General features: G+C 35.2%; 1 pseudogene; it reads left to right on the forward strand.

Annotated features, from left to right (window-relative positions):
• Positions 1-3,015: 3,015 nt before the first annotated feature.
• Positions 3,016-4,991, forward strand: LOC107633616 (uncharacterized; annotated as a pseudogene).
• Positions 4,992-11,881: the final 6,890 nt, after the last annotated feature.

Below are 11,881 nucleotides of genomic sequence, written 5' to 3' on the forward strand. Positions count from 1 at the left end.
TACATACTGTATTATCTTCAAATAGGACAGTTGGAGCTATCTTCTGATCAATCAGTCCACATGATGACAGAATATATTGGATTAAACTCCTCAGCCAAAAACACTCGTGACTAGCTTCATGTATTGCTAGTATTTCGGCATGATTAGAGGATGTTGCAGCAATCGTCTGTTTCGTGGACCTTCATGATATAACTGTACTACCATATGTGAACAGGTATCCTGTTTGAGATCTCCCTTTGTGTGGATCAGACAGATATCCAGCATCTGCATAGCCAACTAATTGTGACTTGGATCCATAGGGATAAAACAATCCCATGTCAACCGTTCCATGAAGATATCGAAAGATTTGTTTGATTCCACTCCAATGTTTTCTGGTTGGAGAAAAACTATATCTTGCTAGTAAATTCACAGCAAATGATATATCAGGTCGTGTATTATTAGCAAGATACATTAGTGCGCCAATAGCACTAAGATATGATACTTCAGGACTAAGGATATTTTCATTCTCTTCCTTAGGACGGAATTGATCCTTTTCTACATCCAATGATCTTACGATTATTGGGGTACTCAAGGGATGCGACTTATCCATATAAAATTTTTTTAAGATCTTATATGTGTATGTTGTTTGATGAATAAAAATCTTATTTAAACTTTTGTTTCTATTTTTTAATCCATCCAAGTAATTTTGACTTGCAAAAATAATATTTGGATGTATGGCACTATTTTAAATTTTTAATCCCTTATGTACTTTTGTGTATTTTTTTGTTTATTTATTTTAAAAATTACATGGGCCTGATATATTGGTCTGTGATGACTTCTATCTGAAAAATCCAAATGAACAAATTAAGGACCAAATCCAAAAAATTAAATGGGTTGGTCCAGTAATTAGTTTATTAGTCCGCTTAAGTAAGTGTTAAGAATTCGAATCCCACTTGATGCACGTAGCAACCATTGGCAAATAATAAAAGAAATAGAAAGAGGAGAAAGACATAAGAGCTGAACAGAACAGAGTATCCAACTTCCAGTGTTTAGTGCTGGCTGCTGTGTTCCTCTTCCACCATAGCAGTGCACAACACCACTTCAGAAACCGTTTCCTTTGGTGTTTGAATGAATTCTTCACCAAAAATGAGGCTTCTCAACAACTTGCGAATAAAGACACTTGTGTGTTTTGTCTCTTCCACCGCCGCAACTTCACACTCTCCAGCTCCCACTTTCTCCCGAACTTCCACTCCCATCAGAATATTCTCCTCCTTTTCCCATAAAGGTTCGATTTTGATCCCACCCACGAAGACCCATCTCTATGCTTCCTTCTTCTGCACCCTCATTCGCCTCTACGTGGCCTGCGGCTGGTTCTGCAAAGCCTCTCGGGCTTTATCTTCCATGCATGGACTTGGTTTTGATTAGAAGTGTCAATTTAGTCCAAGGGCTAGCCCTCAACCCTCCAAAATAATTCTAGCCGACAATTCTAAAAATTACAAAATCATATTTTGTTAGTCCATTTCTGAGTTTCTTCTTTGTTTGTTTGCATTACCCATTTTAATTTTCTTGTTAATAAACTGAAGTGGGTGATTTCAAAATGGTTGAACTATGAATTGTGAACTGTGAACTATGAACTTATTTTCAATTTTTTTCCAAAAGGAGATTATGGAATTGAGAATCAAAGTCGAGTTAGGATGAGAATTGACTACACCATTAATATTCACTACTTCACTAGTGTGAGATTAGATGTGTTTGAGTTTCGAAATTATACTTCACTAGTGTGAGATTAGATGTGTTTGAGTTTCGAAATTAGATTTCTGATGAGTGTTCCTGTATTAGTAAGTTTGCTTATATTAGTAAGAAACCTGTTTACTTAATAGTTGGTGTCTTGGTGAATCCAAAATATGATAATTTTGGGGAAAGATTTCATTAACTTTTTTGAAATATTTATCCTAGGTAAATGGAGTATTAAAATTGGATTTGTGCTCTTAAAAATAATTAAAACAAGATTTTATGGTTGAAGTTGATAGTTGGTAAAAGTTAGAATTATGCAGAATTTTATTACATAATCCAAATTTTGATAAGTTTGTGAATCTAGTTTCTTTTAAAGCTTGTGAATTTAGTTTGTGAATATCAAATTTTATGGTGATTAGAGCTTAATAAGCAATAATTTTTTGCAAGAAGGGTTGCTGCAATATTTTTTATTTTTTAATATAGAACAATGAGCAGTGGTGTCAATATGTTTGGCCCTATAGGACTTTGGCCCTACTTTATAGGGATAGAAGAATAAAAAGCTCTTTAACTAATAGGGCCAACCCAGGTGTTACCTAATCCTCTTTTTTTTTTTTTTATTCTCTATTTTAACAACACACATAAAACTTGTTAAAATTCATTAGTTTGTTTTATCATTTTATCATTTTTATGAAGTGCTTTTGGGGCTGCAAGGGCCATCCTTGTTTGTTATAGTTTTGGTGATTTTTATAACTCCTTTCGGAGGCTATGATGATGAGGAAAAATTAGAAAGAAAAACAAAAAACTATAGCCTTACAATAATAGCATGATGAGTAGTGGTTTTCGGAACCTCATCATCATGTGTCAATTGTATATTGTATGTGTGTGTTTTACTAATAATGATATCAGTTAATTTACCTTTTATTTCAGTTAGAAGAGTAACTAAAAAGAAAATTCTTGATTAAAAACAAAATAATTACCCTCACTCCGAGTATTATTATTATGTTTTTTAGAATGTTATTGCTATTATGAGATTATATATTAACAAAACAGTCACAACAAAATATTGAAGGTATATGATAATAATTAGATGAACTTAACGTCAGTTTAAGGAATTGTTTTGCTTTTAAACTTGTTTAATGTGATTTTGGTATTGTTGCTTAGCATGATTAACTGTTGGATTGTTTAGCTTCTGTCTATTCCATATTTTCTTTCTATGCTGATTTTGATTCATTATCTTCATATTTGGATGAGTTTCATGAGAATGGTAATGGCATAATAAATCAGATAATTAGCTTCATATAGATGTGCAAAGCAACACTAGTATGTAGTATCCAAAATTTCATCTCTTCCTCTGTATATGCATTCCTTATATTTGGTCATTTCTTCAAATCGGGGAGGATAATGGAAGCTTTTAATTTTCAAGGCCAAATGGTTGTTCGGGGCTTATCTTTTGATATAGTTATGTACACAATTGTGATGGATGGGCTTTTTAAGGTTGGAACTGAGGATATGTTTCAAACAATTTTAAAGTTCAATCTTGTCCCAAACTGTGTTGCTTATTCAGCATTGCTTGATGGCTATTGCAAGGTAGGAGACATGGAACGTGCAGAGTTAGTGTTACAAAACATGGACAAGGAACACGTTCTTCCAAATGTTGCTACTTTTTCTTCTATTATGAATGGATATGTCAAAAAAGGAATGCTCAATAAAGCAGTTGATGTGTTAGGGAAGATGATTGAAAGGAACATTGTGCCTAATACTTTTGTTTATGCAATTTTAATCGATAGCTATTTTAAGGCAGGCGAACAGGAAGCTGCTGCTCGCTTTTATAAGGAAATGAAATCACAGGGATTAGAGGAAAACAATGTAATATTTGATATCTTGCTTAACAACTTGAAAAGAGTTGGAAGAATGGAGGAAGCTGAGTCATTAATTAAAGATATGTGTTCTCGAGGTCTTTGCCCAGAAATTGTTAACTACACTTCTCTGATAGATGGCTACTTTAATGATGGGAATGAATCAGCTGCAGTCTCCATAATCCAGGAAATGACAGAGAAAAGCACACAGTTTGATGTTGTTGCATATAATGCTTTGATTAAGGGGCTTTTGAAGCTTGGGAAATATGATCCGCAGTCTGTGTTTTCAAAAATGATAGAGTTGGGTTTAGCTCCAGATTGTACTACATATAATACTCTAATTAACACATACTGCATAAAAGGGAACACTGAAGGCGCACTGGGTCTCTTGACTGAGATGAAGAGCAACGGGGTAATGCCAAATGCAGTCACTTTTAACATTCTGATTGGTGGGCTTTCTAAAGCTGGTGAATTTGAAAAGGCAATGGATGTTTTGAGTGAAACGTTAGTTATGGGGCTTGTTCCTATGCCAGTTACTCATAAATTTATGCTTAAAGCTGCCTCAAGGAATAGAAGAGCAAATGCGATTTTGCAAATTCACAAGATGCTTGTGGATAGTGGCCTCACACTCAACCAGACTGTTTATAACACTCTAATGACCGTACTCTGCAGGTTAGGAATGACTAAGAAAGCAAATGCAGTGCTCACTGAAATGGTGGCAAGTGGAATTTTAGCTGATGTTATTACTTATAATGCCCTTATTCGTGGTTACATTGTAGGAAGTCATGTGGACAAGGCATTCAATACTTATGTGTTGGCTGATGGAATCTCTCCAAACATTACCAATTATAATACCCTTTTAGGAGGTCTTTCAACTTCTGATTTAATGAGACAGGCAGAGAAATTAGTTAGCGAGATGAAAGAAAGAGGACTGACAGTCTGACACTGAATGCCACCACTTATAATATTTTGGTTTTTGGCCATGGTAGAGCTGGAAACAAACAGGATGCTATGAAGCTCTATTGTGAAATGATAATCAAAGGTTTTGTTCCCACTGTTGGCACCTATAACGCTCTTATTAATGATTATGCAAAAGCAGGAAAAATGCGCCATGCTAGAGAACTTTTGAATGAAATGCTGACAAGGGGAAGAATTCCTAATTCTTCAACATACGACATTCTAATCTGCGGATGGTGCAAATTGTCCTGCCAGCCAGAGATGGATAGGGAACTTAGAATGTCATATCGGGCTGAAGCGAAAAAGTTGCTGATTGAAATGTGTGAGAAAGGACATGTGCCATCAGATAGCACAATCTCATATATCAGTTCAAATTTTTCTTTACCAGGAAAAAAGTCCGATGCTCAGAAGTTATTGAAGCTATTTACCGAAAGGAAAAGAGTGGGTTTTAATGTTAATCCTTGAAGTGGACTGAGGAAGTTGGAGGACTGCCAATATCTTTTCTTAATTGGCACTGAAATCAAAGTCTTCCCAATCAAAATCCTAACGAAAAAGCTCTACATACAAGCGATTAGGGCTTACGGCTTGTAAGTATTACAAGTCAATTAACCCCTAACCCCCCAAAACACGCTGCAAGTGCTACGTCCCTTACACGCGCTATATATAACTACCAAATTTAAAAGATTTGTTTCCTTCTTCGTTCTCCTTCTTTCCAAATTTGCTCGTTCTTCTTTTCGCGCGTCTTTCCCTACTTTTTCGATCGTTCTTTTCTCCTCCTTCCTCACTGGTTTGTTGCTCGTCATTGACGTTAGTTCCTCTCTCTGTAACTCCAGCTTCGTTTTCTTTTCGATTTTCTGGTTTCTGAAATCAAAGTTTGATTTACATATGACTCTGAATTTTGTTGCAGTTATTTGTATAGCATTGTGTAGTTGAATAATTCGTGAACATTGACTGTGAAACTAACGCGTTAACATAAATCTGTGTTAGTTTTGATTAATTATCTGGAATTTATAGCAGACGCTCGGGTGTAGATCAGAACTTTTTTTGGTGTATTTTTGCTAGAAGTGTGGGTGTATTTACAGTTTATGGCTTTTTCTGTTATTTTAGCTTTGTTGTTGTTCGGGTGTATTATATCATATATGATTGGGTGTGTTTTTAGTTTTTGCCATGGTGTATTCTGCAGCCTGTGTATTTACAGTTTATGGCTTTTATTGTCATTTTAGTTTAGTTGTTGCCGTTCGGGTGTATTATATTAGCAATGATTGGGTGTATTTTTAGTTTTTGATATGGTGTATTCTGCAGCCTCTCTCTGTTGTTGATGACCAGTTTGTTCCCAAGGTTGGAATGACCTTTACCACCCTTGAAGATGCTGGAAAAGTTTACAGGAACTACGCCAAGGCTGCAGAGTTTTCTACAAGAGTTCAGAGCACAAATAGGAAGGGAAACGAGATTAAGAATCAATTGATTACATGTAGCAGAGAGGGAAAATGGAAATCTAAAATATCTCAAACAGCACAGGAACTAAGCATGTCCATTCGTCGTACAATAGAGAATAACGAAGAGGCTGGTATTAGACCAAGCAAAACTTACCAATCATTTGTTGCGGCTGCCGGGGGTCATCGCGAGTTAAATTTTATTGAAAAGGATGTGAGGAATTACATTACGAGAGAAGTGCGAGAAGCGTGGGTGTGCTTAAAGACTCATTTGATAGGAATTGGAATGATTTTCTGCTGAATTTTGGTCTTGTGGACAACAAGTGGCTTTCAGGTAATGTTTGTTTAAAATCTGCAGCAGAGGTGTAAATTTAATATTTTTTCGAGTGTATTTATAGTTTGTGTTTGAGTGTATTCTGCAGATCTCTATGAAGACCGTCATATATGAATTCCAATCTATCTGGATCACCACTTCTGGGTAGGGATGAGAAGCACACAAAGGAGCGAGAGCATGCATTCTTTTGGGTGTAAAGCAGTGTTCTTTTGGGTGTATTTCTGAATTTTCTTGTATTTCACATTTTACATATATATACATATATATACTTCAGAATCTTGTTTTTATGTTATAAAATATTGTTTGTTTTTTTTACAATGGTTTAAGGGTTTTAGGTATTAGGGTTTAGTGTTTTAGGGTTTACGGGTTAGGGGTTAAGGTTTAGGTTTTAAGTGTTTAGGGTTTAGGATTTTAGGGATAAAGCATCAGGGGGATAGATTTTTGGGTGTATATTCAACTTTCTTTGGGTGTAAAAAATAGCATGTTATGGGTGTATATTTGGTTTGATATTTTCCTTCATATTATAGTACCTGTAATTCATACATTTTGAATACAGCAGAGAGAGTTTAATTATTGAAAGAAATTTTACAATAAACTGGATTATAATTGAAAAATTTTTACAGCATGTGTTCAATTTGTTACAAGACTATATAACATTTACATTAATCAGTGTCAATATCCTTAGAATCTATCTGACAATTTGGTGATGCACCCTTAGCGGCGGGATGTGCATCAGGCCACCAAATCCCAAATCCCTAACAATTGTTTTCTTCTCCTCGCTCATGTTTCTGAATTTCTCACTTAACAAATGTGTTGCACACTTAAGGTCTTTGATTTGCTGTAAACAAAGCAAAATTATAGTCAGATATATTTCTATTATATAAAACTGATTTTATCTAAGACATATATTTGTTTTTACATTTTTTTCAGCTTGGTTTCTGCCTGCCATTTTTTCTGAAATAAAAAATACACCCATAAATATCAGTAAGATACACCCATAGATATGAGTCAGATACACCCATAGATATCAGTCAGATATCACTCAAACATGCATTAATATACAAGGTCAAGCAACATTACAAGGTCAAGCAATATACACCCATGGACAAGCAAATATTAGAACAGTTGCAACTGTTGACTATATTACAGTATATCAGTTCAGAAATATACACCCAACAAATTATGTTATATACACCCAACAAAATACTCAATATACACCCACCAAATCACGCAATATACTCCCAAAAATCAGTTACCAGAAGAACTAGAACAACAAGAACAGTAACACCTAGAACAACTAAGAAGAACAGAATAACCTAGAAGCAAGAATAACAGTAAAACCTAGAACAAGTAGAACATTAAAAATTGTAAAATGAGACCTAGAACAAGAAGAACAGTAAAACTTAGAAGAACGTAGAAGAACAGTAAAACCTAGTTCTTCGTTTTCGAAATGTGGAAAATATACAATATGAATAAAATAGTAACGTAACGTACCTTGAGTATTATAACCAATGTTCTGAAAACCGGACCGGACCGGCCGGTCGGACCGGTTTAACCGCAAACCGGCAGTATTAACGGTCCGGTAAGGCATATAAAACCGATAATTAGAAAACCGGCTAAAAACCATTGAACCAGACGAAAACCGGCCGGTCAGACCGAACCGAAACCCGGCCGGTTTACACAAAAAGGGAAGCTCCTTCGTTTCTTTTCTCCCGTTCTCCCTTTCTTTCTTTCAATCAGAGAAATCACAAGCCTAACCACAAAACCCTAGCACTGTAAGCCTACACCACCGCCACAAGGAGGGGCATACTGCTGCCGTCCGTCGCACTCAAAGCTCGCCATCCGTCATCTAGCTTCCCTCGTGCTCGAAGTCTTCAACCCCTGTTCGCTGTCACCGATCGCGGTTGCTTCCTCGAGCTCGGCGTCCGTCGTCTTTGTCTGCTCAGCCACGCTTCCGTCGCCGTTTGTTTGCCGTTCACGTTCGCGTCTTCGTTCGCGTTCGCTCGTCGTTCACCGTTCGCGTTCGTCTGGAAGCCACGTTGCTCTGCTTCAAACTCTGCGACCAACCCGCGTGCTCCACTCGTCGAACTGCTCTCTGTTGTCCCCGCCGTGAGTTCCCTAAACCAGCCACCAGACAATACACTCACACAACAGACAACACCAATACTCTTCTTCAAACTCTGCAACTTCTGATTTCTACTACAATAAGTAATTATTTGATTTGGTAGTGGTTTGGATTTTTTCATAGATTAAATTAAAGTTACAATAGTTTTGTTCTCTTCTCTATCACATTGAAATTAAGCTTTGGATTCTCTTATTTCATTTTAATTTTACCGCACTCAACATGTTTGATGAAATGCTTTAACCATATTTCTGATTGGTTTTATAATTTCTAGCTTTTATAATTTCTCAGTCAAGGTTAGTGGTCTGAACTCTAAAATTTCAAATTACTCAAATATGCAATTTCTGAAATTAGGGATTTGTGAATCTGAGCTCTGAAGTTAGTGATTGATTTCTGATATGTTACTGATTCTGTTCTAATATGTGCTTTTGTTACTGATTCTGAAATTGAGTAATGGATTTGTTTCTGAAATTGAGTAATGGATTTGTTAATGATTCTGTTCTATGGTCTTATGGATGATTATTGGATTTCTAGCCGTTCTGTTGCTGTTTTTAATTTGGATTATGATTTATTGAATTTAGTTATGGATGAAAGTATTAATCAAGAAGCAGTTGCTTATAATGCCTGTTTGAGTAATAATTCGTCTGCCAATCCTCCTAATTCAAATGATTCTGCTAGTCAGTCACAAGGTTTTAATTTATGGATTTTGATGATTGATAAATCTTCATGTTGGTTTTTAATATTTAGATATTTCTTTTTACTATTAACTTTTGAGATTGTATTTTGATAAGATCACACTTTGTTGTTGAATGCTAATTTTTGTTGTTAAATGCCCTGTTTGTTGCTGAATGCTGAATGCTGAATGCTGAATGCTGAATGCTGTTGGTAATGGTGTTTTTGCTGCTGAATGTCCTGCTGTTTTTATTTCTTTGTTTGTTGCTGAATGTTGGTGGCAGAATTTAGATATGCTCATCTTGATAATTTTTTGATTTTTCAATGTGCTATGGCTAGTCTTTAATTTTGTATCTGGTTATGGATACTTCTTTGTTTTGTAGTTACTGGTTTTGCTTTGATTTGTAGTTGCTGGCTCCTAATTATTGCTGGTTTTGCTGGCTTTGTTTGTTGCTGAATGTTGCTGGCAGAATTTAGATATGGTCATGTTGCTGTGGCTGGTCTTTAATTTTGTTTTAATTAATAAAACTTTTATTAATTTCAGTTCTGGATAATAGTATTAATCAAATAGAGATTAATAAAACTTTTATTAATTTCGAATGATGCTGCTAATCCTAATCCACCTAAGCAAATTTGCAACAAGTTTTTGTGGATTTTGATGATTGATAAATCATGATGTTGGGATTTAATATTTAGATATGTTTTTTTACTATTTAATTTTTGAGTTTGTATTTTGATAAGATTATATAGATTAGGTTGATGATATTTTATGTAATGTTTTAAATTTCGAAGATATTTTAAGATTTATATTATATTATAATTATATTTTAGGATGTTTATTTATAATTTATTTATTATTTTATTCTAAAACGGTTTTTCCGGTTGAACCACTGGTTAGACCGGTTGGACCAGTAAACCAGTGAACCAGTGACTAGAATGGTTCGATGACCGGTCCGGTTTTCAAAACCTTGATTATAACTTCTTTTTTCTGGAGATTGTTGATCGAGAGTTCTATGTTGTGTTGATGGAGAGTTCTAATCTTCGCGACGAGTCCTATCTCTGCAGTTTGAAATGTTGCTCGAAAACGGACGGTTTGTGTTTTCTTCGAAGGGCTTGGAGAAGTGGAAGAGTGCGCCATTAAGGAGCGCTATTTTGCGAAGAGCAACCGTTGAGTGGGGTGCGTGTAGTTTACGTTCCATTCAAAGAGAGATGAGTGCGTGTGTGAATGAAGTGTGGGCTGGAAACTTGTAAAACTTGTAGGGCCTTTTTGCTTGTATGTGTAGCAGGCCCGAAATCCTAATCCTCACATTTACTTTTAGGGCTGCATATGGATCGGATAATATCCGCGGTAATTATCCGCATCCGATCCGAATTTTGCGGATATTATCTAATCCGCAGAGTCATCCGATCCGCACTATAATAGGATCGGATTGCGGATTTGGCAGTAATATCCGCGGATCCGATCCGCAAATCCGCATATCCGCACATCTCATATAAATAGCATAGTTTAAGAAAGTAAACCCTAATGTGATATGAATTTTAGTGTGTTATTTTATGAATTTTATGATATTTTGTTTTTAATTTTTTATGTTGTACTTCAACTTAAAATAATTAAACTTAAATCTTGTGTTATTATTTTGTTTTTGTTATTTAAGAGAACTTTTATTAATAATATTTTAGAAGTAAATAGGATTAAACAGGTGAAAAATGAATTTTCTGGATTTTTTTGTAAAAACAGCCAAACAAAATCTTAAATTTGTTTTTTTGAATTATGCGGATATACCCGATATCCGATCCGATCCGATCCGCAATCTAACCTGAAAAAAAGCGAATATTGTATCCGATCCGATCCGTGTGTAGCCCTATTTACTTCCATCACAACTTGACTACTATTGTGTTGCATCACCAGAATAATAATCTTGGATGAAGTGCTGATAATAACATGCCATCAAAAAGATAAAAAAAAAATGGCACTCATGTAGAACGAGGTAGATCTACAATGAATGTTGTGTGTGATGGCAGAGATCGATTGGTACTGAGATGACAATTTATACTGAAGCAGGTACCAAAAGTGTTAGAAAGGGAAGAGGGAGTAATAGGAAACGGAAATATTTGGTAACCAAAGAAAATTAATCAAAAACAGCCATAATTTGCTTTATTTAGCATTCATTAATTGTTACGACAATTAATAAATACTAAATAAGGCAAATTTTGGCTGTTTTTTTTTGTCTCTCTAGTATTACCCAATAGGAAAAAGGTTTGTGAATATTTAAGTTGTGTAGAATGATATAATATAGAAGGGTATTTATAAGTGTTAAGTGAATCGAAATAATAAAAACGTAATATCTTATAATAAATATTCAGATATGTTAAATAATGCTAATTGATCATAATTATACTCTAACAAAAAGTTCATCCTGAGATTGTTCCAGCATTCTCAGATCATCATCAAGAAGCCACAAACACCTACAATGGGATTGCAGGATAGAGCGCACAGTTCTGACTCGCGTCTATTTGCAGGTATATAGTTCTTTTTCCAATTATATGATTGAATCCATATCTCTAGTCTGCAAATCTTGGACTGCACAACTTTAAAATCTTGCCACTGTTTCTTTCGAATTTGGAAAAATAATTTGGTGAGATTCTTTTGCAGTGTAATCACCTATGAAAAGCATAACTTACCTTGTGATTGTGTCATGCAGGAATATCTGCACACTCTTGCTACTTCTACTGCTTGGTATTCCTGGAATGCAGGCTTCTCCTGTTCCTTGGAAAGCCTACCATGTTTTTCTTT

This window comes from Arachis ipaensis, chromosome B3 (assembly GCF_059453495.1).
Source record: "Arachis ipaensis isolate K30076 ecotype BB chromosome B3, ASM5945349v1, whole genome shotgun sequence".
Lineage (NCBI taxonomy): Eukaryota > Viridiplantae > Streptophyta > Magnoliopsida > Fabales > Fabaceae > Arachis > Arachis ipaensis.